Source organism: Mastomys coucha, unplaced genomic scaffold (assembly GCF_008632895.1).
Source record: "Mastomys coucha isolate ucsf_1 unplaced genomic scaffold, UCSF_Mcou_1 pScaffold16, whole genome shotgun sequence".
NCBI lineage: Eukaryota > Metazoa > Chordata > Mammalia > Rodentia > Muridae > Mastomys > Mastomys coucha.
Window position 1 is genome coordinate 63420245 of NW_022196898.1, and position 8748 is coordinate 63428992.

Genomic DNA, 8748 nt, shown 5'->3' on the forward strand with positions numbered 1-8748 from the left:
AAGTATTAATACTTTAAAGTCAAATAAAATATAGTGTTTACATTCTTTAGGTCCTGGGAGGAGTTGGGTGGAGGGGGGGGGACTCTGATACAAGATAGTTAAAGCAGTAATTTCTTTAATGTTATTTTTCTGGTTAGTAATTATTTTTAACAGTACTTAATTATTGTATGTCGTGAGACACTAAAATCAAGAATGGGACTCTTATTTCATCTTTATTTGTTAAGATTACCAGCAGCACAATCATTTGTAGAAACTGTATAAAAAAAAATCCCCCAGACCCTTAAATTTTTTTCCACAAATGTTTCTGGCTTTGGAATAGTTTATTTATATTGTATATCATAGTTTCAACTATAGACAATTACAATGCTAATTTATTGTTCCTTGGGTTCCCCTTTGTATAAGATAGAGCCAAGACTGAAGAAATCAAATATATGTGTTTACTATAGCATGTTTTCAAGTTAGTGAAACATAGTTCAGGGGTCTAGAAGGGTCTTAATGATTAAAACCATCCACTTGATTACATGTCTCAAAATTCCCATAATCCGTCTGTAGTTTATTTAATATTCATTGTAAATCATGTGACTTAGAGTTTTTTCTTGTTTTTAAGACATTTTAACAATGAAGAGTCTTACCTGCTTTTCCTTTCCAAACATTGTAAGTTGCATACCAAAGATATTAGTTTATTACTTCAATGTGTACAAAAAATTATTTTATTACATTTATTAATCGCCTCTAATATCCATCCACAGGAAGGTTGTTGGAACACAGGAAGCTGTGTTGGGATTGACTGTCAGTGTTATCTTTATGGTTCTAAGGAGGAAAAAAGCCATCCATCAAATCTCAGATCAAAGCATTAAACCAAACAGAGACATGGCTACTCTTCCCAACTAAAAACCAAGTTGGTTAAAGGCACATGGAGAAGGACTGGAGATGTCAGTAGATAATGGGAGAGCTCTATCCTGGGTGTTAATGTGACTAGAAGGATGGCTATTTGGAGGTTTTTGACATTGAAAAAAAATCCTTGTTTCCTTATCTTAAATATATAGTACTCCCCCACGGAATATTAAACCTAAAAATTGTCATGCTGGGTTGTTGTTCACCCAGTAGCTTTTACCCTGAGAATGGTCAGAGAACCAGGCCACAGTCACATCCTTACCAAGGACAGAAGCAGTTTGAGCAGGTGTGTATATGGTGCCCTGCATCCGGGCCCCTTTCAGAGCTGGCCAGTTATCTAATGTCAGTGGGTATCCAGTTTGCAACTTAGCCAACTACGTTATTTATTGCTTCTAGGATTTCCTAATAAAGGCAGACTCAAGAGGAAGGATCTTCAACTGAGCTGGGCTTCCTGTAACTGGTCTCTGCAAGGAGATTGCAATGGCTGAGTCTTCGGATTGTGGCTCTTCTGCATCTGCCTTGGACTTGAATCCATGCAGTGTTTCAAGTGTGAAGTTGGTTACTTGTTGATGTTTTCTTACTGTATCAGTGAAATACACATTGTCATGTTGGTTCTTGCCATGAATTTCTCAATGAAATGGATTTTTTTCCAGTATTTCAATAAATATTAATATGTCCACCTGGTTAAAAAAAAAAAAAAAAAAAAGAGGTGGCTAAGGAGCACAGCTGATGCTGGAGATGTTGTCCCATGACTGACAACTGGTGATGATCTATTGTGTACCACATGTGCTAGATCTGTTATATCTGGGCTTTATGATTCAATCCTCATAACAAAGCTTTAACAATTTTCATTTTTATGTATTTATTACATAGACAGGTATGTAGGTGTGAGTGGATTGTGCATACAATGTGGAAGACACAAATGTGGAAACCACTGGACCATTTTGTGGAACTGGTTCTCTCCTTCCATGTTTCCATGGGTTCTGGGATCAGAATCAGGTTGCCAGGTGTGTATAGCATACATGAACCTTTACTCATTGAACTATCTAACTGGCCTTTTTATTCTCTCTTTAAAAAGAAAGTTTTTGGTTATATTTAAAAATGTATAAACAAGGATGCAGAAATTAAGACAAGTCACACTTCAGGGCTGATCATACAGTGTATGCAAAATTGTTTTTCAGTGAAATGCAGAAGGGGATGCCTTTCATGACTTTTGAAAATTTCATTTTTATTTTTAGACAGAATCTCACTATGTAGTAGTCCAGGATGGCTGTAGGAGCTGATCTCCTTGCTCTGGGCTCCTGGTGCTGAGATTAGGGGGTGCACCACCTCCATTACCTCATTAACGTTTGACCTTTATTTGGGTATGCGTATGTGCCTAGTGAGAATTGAGCCCAGAGCCTTGCACGTGCTGGGCAAACATTCTACCACAGAGATAAGATCCCCAGGAAAATATTTATTTTGGAAGAATATTTTCTTCCAAGATTGCATGTTCATATGAAGATTACTAATGATAACGCTGATGGTGAACTCATTCCCACCACGTGCTTCATCTGCGGCTGTCTATGTCTACATTTCAGTTTCCCGACAATTCCATCAGTCACTTGTCCTCCAGGCACAGGCATCAAAGAAAGACTTAAAAGCAACACAAAATTACTTTTGCATCAGTAAAGGGCTTTTAACTGGAAAAAAAGAAGAAGAAAAAATTATCCTCTTCTGCATGCATGGAAGAAGAAGGGTTGTTCGCCTCATCATTCCTCCATAAGAACTAATCCAAGTCCCATTACCTCCAGCTTCTGAATATTTACATAAGGGATAGCTTCGTTATCACTTGCGCTGGGATGAACAGATTACATGCAAAATGTGTGAAGACATGATTACAAAAATCTTTGATCTTTTAATCAAAAGAGTAAACAGAATTAATTCGTTCTGCAAGTGAAATACAAATATTTTATTGTAAAACTGAGTTGAATTTGAGATACCAACATGTAGTAAATTCTCTTTATTAATGAAGGTTTGTTCCCCAGTAATTTCTCCGTGGCTCTAGGCAATGAAATCATTTCTAAAAGAATCAGTAAAACACGGTATCAAGTTAGCTTATAAAATGCCCATGTGATTTATAAGTAAAGCAATATTAATTCCATGGTGTATGATTCTGTAAACCTTATAGGCAGAAATACCATAGAAAATTAGATAATGAAAGAGTAGAATAGCTTTCAAATGGAATAAAAAATAAGCCTCAGATTCAAACCCCATTACTGTTCCATTAATATTTACTTTGTGAAATAAAGAAATATTGTTTTCTAAATCTTATTCTTTTTCTCAATCTAATAATGGAGCTAAATGTATACAGAAATAATTATAACACAAAGCAAGATACACACTAGTGCTGTAATAACAACAACGATGACAGAATCAAATGCTAATTCTCTCTAGAAGAATCCTGGAAGACATCATAGAGAAAAGTCCTGGAAGAGGACAGATGTAGGAAGCTGCAGAGGAAGCAAGCAAAATAGAATTGAAGGTTAAGAGTGTGGGGTCTTGACCATCAAGTTACATGATGGTGTTTTTACTGCAATAAAATAAAATAAAAAAATAAAAAGCTGTAGAGTTTTCAGCGAAAATGCAAGATGATCATATCCTGAAGATGACTATGGAGGTCGTAAGACCAGGAAAAATTTTAGTACTCAAAGTACACATGTTTAGCAAGTTCTATTGAATGCATGCTTTAAAAGGAGTTAGCTTATTACTATGCTAAGAGGTAGTGCATGGTGGTACATGGTGGTTCATGGAGGTGCATAGTGGTGCATGGTGGTGCATGGAGGTACATGATGGTGCATAGTGGTGCATGGTGGTGCATGGTGGTGCATGGAGGTGTATGGAGGTGCATGGAGGTGCATGATGGTGCATAGTCATGCATGGTGGCGCATGATGGTGCATGGAGGTGCATGGAGGTGCATGGTGGTGTATGGTGGTACACACCCTTAATCTCAGCACTTGGGAGGCAGAGGCAGGCAGATCTCTGAGTTTATAGTGCAGTTTGGCCTACATAGGAATTTTCAGGTTAGCCAGAATTACAAAGTAAGATACTGTCTCAAAAACAAGATGAGAGAGTGTGAGGGGAGGAGGAGAAAGAGGAAGAGGAAAAAATATAAAGAAAAAATCCCAATATAACTGAGGAAGTAGCATTGTAAAGAAATGGTAGCTGCTTCCTATGGACAGGGAAAGGCATGCTGTGAGGAAGAGAATCAATCAAGTCAAACTGATATCATAAACATGTACTGAGTATTTATTATGGGCCCATAGGTGTGAGTGGTGAATGTATAAAGATACATTAATATCTGGTCCATTTTACCAAAGAACTAAAGGTAGTGCTTAAAGAATAGGTAATAATATAGGTAAATAAAATAATGTATGTTATATTCCTTCCTTGGTGTCAATCCCATCCCTGGGAGTTCTTTTCACAATCTTTCTTAGTAAACCTATGCTTACTAAATATAGTAGTAGTAGTTGTTGTCATTGTCATCGTCGTCGTCGTAATAGTAGTAGTAGTAGTAATAGCAAACATGTGTGTACTGAGTGTGCATGCAAAATTTGCAATAGTAAAGAAAAATATTTCTCAATGAAACCCTCATTAGGAAACTGCTAGTTTCATAACACTAAAAAATAATAATAATAACTTCCCAAATCATAGCACAAGGCACCATCTCACATAGGTGAACTGATATTTTTAAGTATCTGGAGGTCTCAAAAAAACTTCATGCTTGTGTATGCATATATTAACATTTTGATGGAACCTAGGATGCAGTGAGAAAGGATGCTGGAGAGGTGGCCAGGGGCTAAAAACCCAAGAGCTCCTAGGCATTGCACTACACACCTATAGTCCCAGCAATCACAGGGCTGAAGCAAGTGCATGAAAAACTTGGATTTCATCTCAAAAAAATGGTAGAATCTGGGGATGTAGGGCAAGAAACCTGGTGGTAAATTCTTGTCATCTCAGCACTCAGAAGGTAGAAGCACTTTGAAGGTAGAGGCAGGAGGATTAGAAGTTCACGGTCGTTCTGTGCTACATTAATCATTAACCGCCCATAGATTCTGAGGTAGGAGTGGGGTCCTGTAAGCCCCTCTTCCCATTATGGAGTTTTTTAAAAGACTAGATAGCTTCCACTGCAGAAAAGATTCCCCTGATCTGCAGTAAAGAAAAATGCAAATTACTGAACATTCAATATATATGTATATGTATGTATATATATGTATATGTATGTATATGTATATATACACACTATATATATGCATGTGTGCATATACATACATATATATTTCCATGTATATATTCCAATTTCTTAGATGTATTTATTTTTATGTGTATGACTGTTTTGCCTGCATGTATACATGCATATGTACCCCATGGTGCCCAAGGAAATCAGAAGAGGGCATCAGGTTCCTTGGAGTTAGGGGAATTGAACCTAGGTCCTATGCAAGAACAAGTGCTCTAACAAGCTGAGCCGCCTGTTTGTCTCTGATTATCTATTTTTGTAACAAAATATGCATGTATGTGCATGTTTAACTGACATGTTTAAGTCTAAAAAGCAGGAAATCAATAGAATGTAGAGAAGAGGGTAGAGCAGGAAAACATAGTATTGGATTTAAATAAAACGATATGCATATATGTATACATGTAAATATACACATACATACATACATACATACATACATACATATATACATACATAAATACATACATACATACATACATACATACACACATACACATACATGTATGGGATGAGGAGAAGGCAGCTAATCTTCCACACATCAGTCCACTGTAGTGTTATAATGGGCATTCAATATTTTGTATTTTTAAGAGTTTTCTTCTTTTTTTTTTTTAAGCTAAGAAAATAAATGATTGTCATGTGAGAGTAGACAGTGAACACAAGGTGGGGAGACCAAACCAGGGACCTGAGCACTGCTCAGACCACAAAGAACATCTCCATCAGGAAGCTGAGAGAGAGGCCTGTGTGCTGACAGCTAAGAGGCCACCGCTGTTGAAGACTTCAGAACTCACAGATGACCGGGATGTGGCTAATGGTGTTGAGAGGCAGGCAAGCTTTGACTAAGCAGTTTTTTGAGTGCGAGGCCAGACTCTGAAATAAGGACACCAAGGTGGCCGGGCAGCTAGTCCCCAAGAAATGCTTCAGGCAGAGGAAACTGGAACACACTGTAATCTAAAGCTAGAGAGCCAGCACTGATAAAAGCTGAGAACTCAGAGGGGAGAGGGTGTGACTGCTGCATTGTTAAATACTTTTAAATTTCTTTTTAAGAGAAAGTAACACTGTACACCGAGACTTTTACGTTTGATTTCAACTCAGGTACGTGCTTGTGTGTACTTTTTACACTTGATCACAGAATCAGAGTCAAGGGCTTTTGTGAGTAATTTTTAATTCCAAACTTTGGCATTTGTAGACAATAACAGGAACCGGAAAGCAGTGGCTGGGCAGGCTGTCTGAGGTGTGACGCACGTTACTGGTCCAACAGCTGTAGTAGGTACTGCCTTGGTTCTTATGAAATGCAATCTTAATACTGCTGGATCAAACAACGTTGATAGTTCAAAGTGACAGTAAACCACAGCTAAATCTCTTAGCAGTAACACAGCCCCACCCGAAGGTGTGTGCTAGCACACAAGGGGAGAACACCATGGTGGTTTGTGCACACACCTCTTCCCTATAGGAGCTAGACAGTTTCTCTGCAAGTCCTCCAGACATGTACAAAATAAACCTTTGGCTTTTCAATGTGTGTTTGGTTATTAATAGGGGAGTAATGCAACATAGACTTTCATCCTTTGTTTCCTACCTTACCATCCGTCAGAGACCAGTAGCCTTCCCATGTGGTTAGGAAACACATGTTTAAATAACCTCAGCCTAAGGCAGGAAGAACCCATCGAGTGCAGAGGAGATGCTGGGACAAGAAAGGCTGAAACACTTTGCATATCTAACAGGACATGATTTTGCATCACCTAGAAGACTCAACTTACATTGTCATTTGGGACTGTATGTGGTGTTGGTAGAAGGTGGTATATTTAATTTAAACAGACCTTACTCACTGTTTTGTACACTAGAATAAGTTGCTGCCATGGCTCTCTTGTTGTCTACTAAACTATATGACAATGTCTTCTGGCTTAGCAGGATGGCACATGCCTTTAACCCAGAACTGGAGAAGCAGAAACAGGTGAGCTAGAGGCCACTCCAGGCTACACACTGAAACACTGTCTCAAATCATTTTTTTTAGACTCTTCTTCTAATAATAACTGCCCAAAATTTCCTGTCTATTATGAAGTAAAATGCAGCAGTGACAGAAGTAAGATGGTACCTGACGGGCACATGCCAAGGTATTCCCCTGAGAAATCACACCATGTGACATACCTAGTATGAGAGAGGTTTATTGTGGGAGAAGGGAAGAGAACAGGGACCTGGAGAAGGGGTAGAGGTAGAGAAAAGGAAGGGATGATAGAGAAGGACAGAAAGAGAAAGAGGCCAGCTGGGAACATGTGGGAAGAGAGAAAGGGGGAGAGATGAGGGAAGGAGGGGGGAGGGAGAGAGAAGGGTAGTATTGCAAGCAGTCCTTTTATGTGCTTCCTTGCATACAGCAGGTAGTAATGGCAGCAGGTGATGACACAAACTGTTGCTAGGTCGCTCTTGGAGGAGTCTAGTAGAAGGGTCTGTAAGCCAACACTGCCAAATATATTTCGTAAGTGTATGGATGAGATACTGAGTGTGTAGTAAGATAATGAAAAAGGTTTGAGAAACTTAAGATAGAGAAGGCTGTGGAGAGCCCTGGGTAAGATTTCTTGGGCATTAGATGTCATTTCTAAGACAGTAAATTCCTCCAGACATCACCGTGCCCATTGTCTTTAATAGGACCATTTCTTTTTCTCAGATTACAAGTGTTGTAAAAAAAAAAAAAAAAAAACACTGAAGAGATCTTTCTTAGAAAATCTTTTGTTCTAGAGATCAGCGGAGTGATTGGTGTGGACACGAAGCTCCAAGTTATTTAAAACCAAGCGCTGTTTCAGACGTCCTTATGGTTCTATTCCAGACTCTCTCACGCCGCCTCCCTCCTCTCCTCTTTACTTTGTTTCGTTTTGTCTTTTTGGAGCTCACTCTGTCACCCTGGCCGGTGTGGCACTTGCTATGTAGACCAGACTGGCCTTGAAAACATAGAGACCTACCTGCTTCTGTGCTTTCTTCCTTTTGGAAAATAGTCATTTGGTCACTGCCAAAATAATGAGAATGGTGCCAAGGCTAAAGGCAGATCTGGGGTGTGCTCACTGGAGTAGCAGAAAGACAGGGTAAACTGTAGAGAGGAACATGGAGGCCTACCACGGAATGACCCCAAATCCACGTGACATATGATCTTTCAGAGGTGCCCTGGTTTAGCAATGGGAGCAGGCAGACCTTGTCTCCCAGATCAGTGCCATAAGTAGCAAGCACAATGACAAACAAGAAAGAGAGAGGGTCTAGAATTTTTACTGTGACCAGGATTGCTTACCTGATCTCTCTCTGCCTCCGAGACAGCATGTCTAAAAGGCACAACAAAGGCAGGTATTCTTTCTTCAGCTTGGTGTCTAGAGTTTCCCGCAGTCTCGTCTCCACCCATGTGTGCCACCCACTGCCATGGGCTTTACTCATTTAAACAAAAATGGTCCACTGTCTGTGCTGTACCAAGGATGGGCTAAGTGGAGAAAACTCATCTCAACTGTGGATGAGATTGTGGTGTGTGTGTGTATGTGTGTGTGTGTGCGTGTGTGTGTGCGCACACACAAGTGTGGTGAACACTTTAGGGGTTCAGTAAAACAGA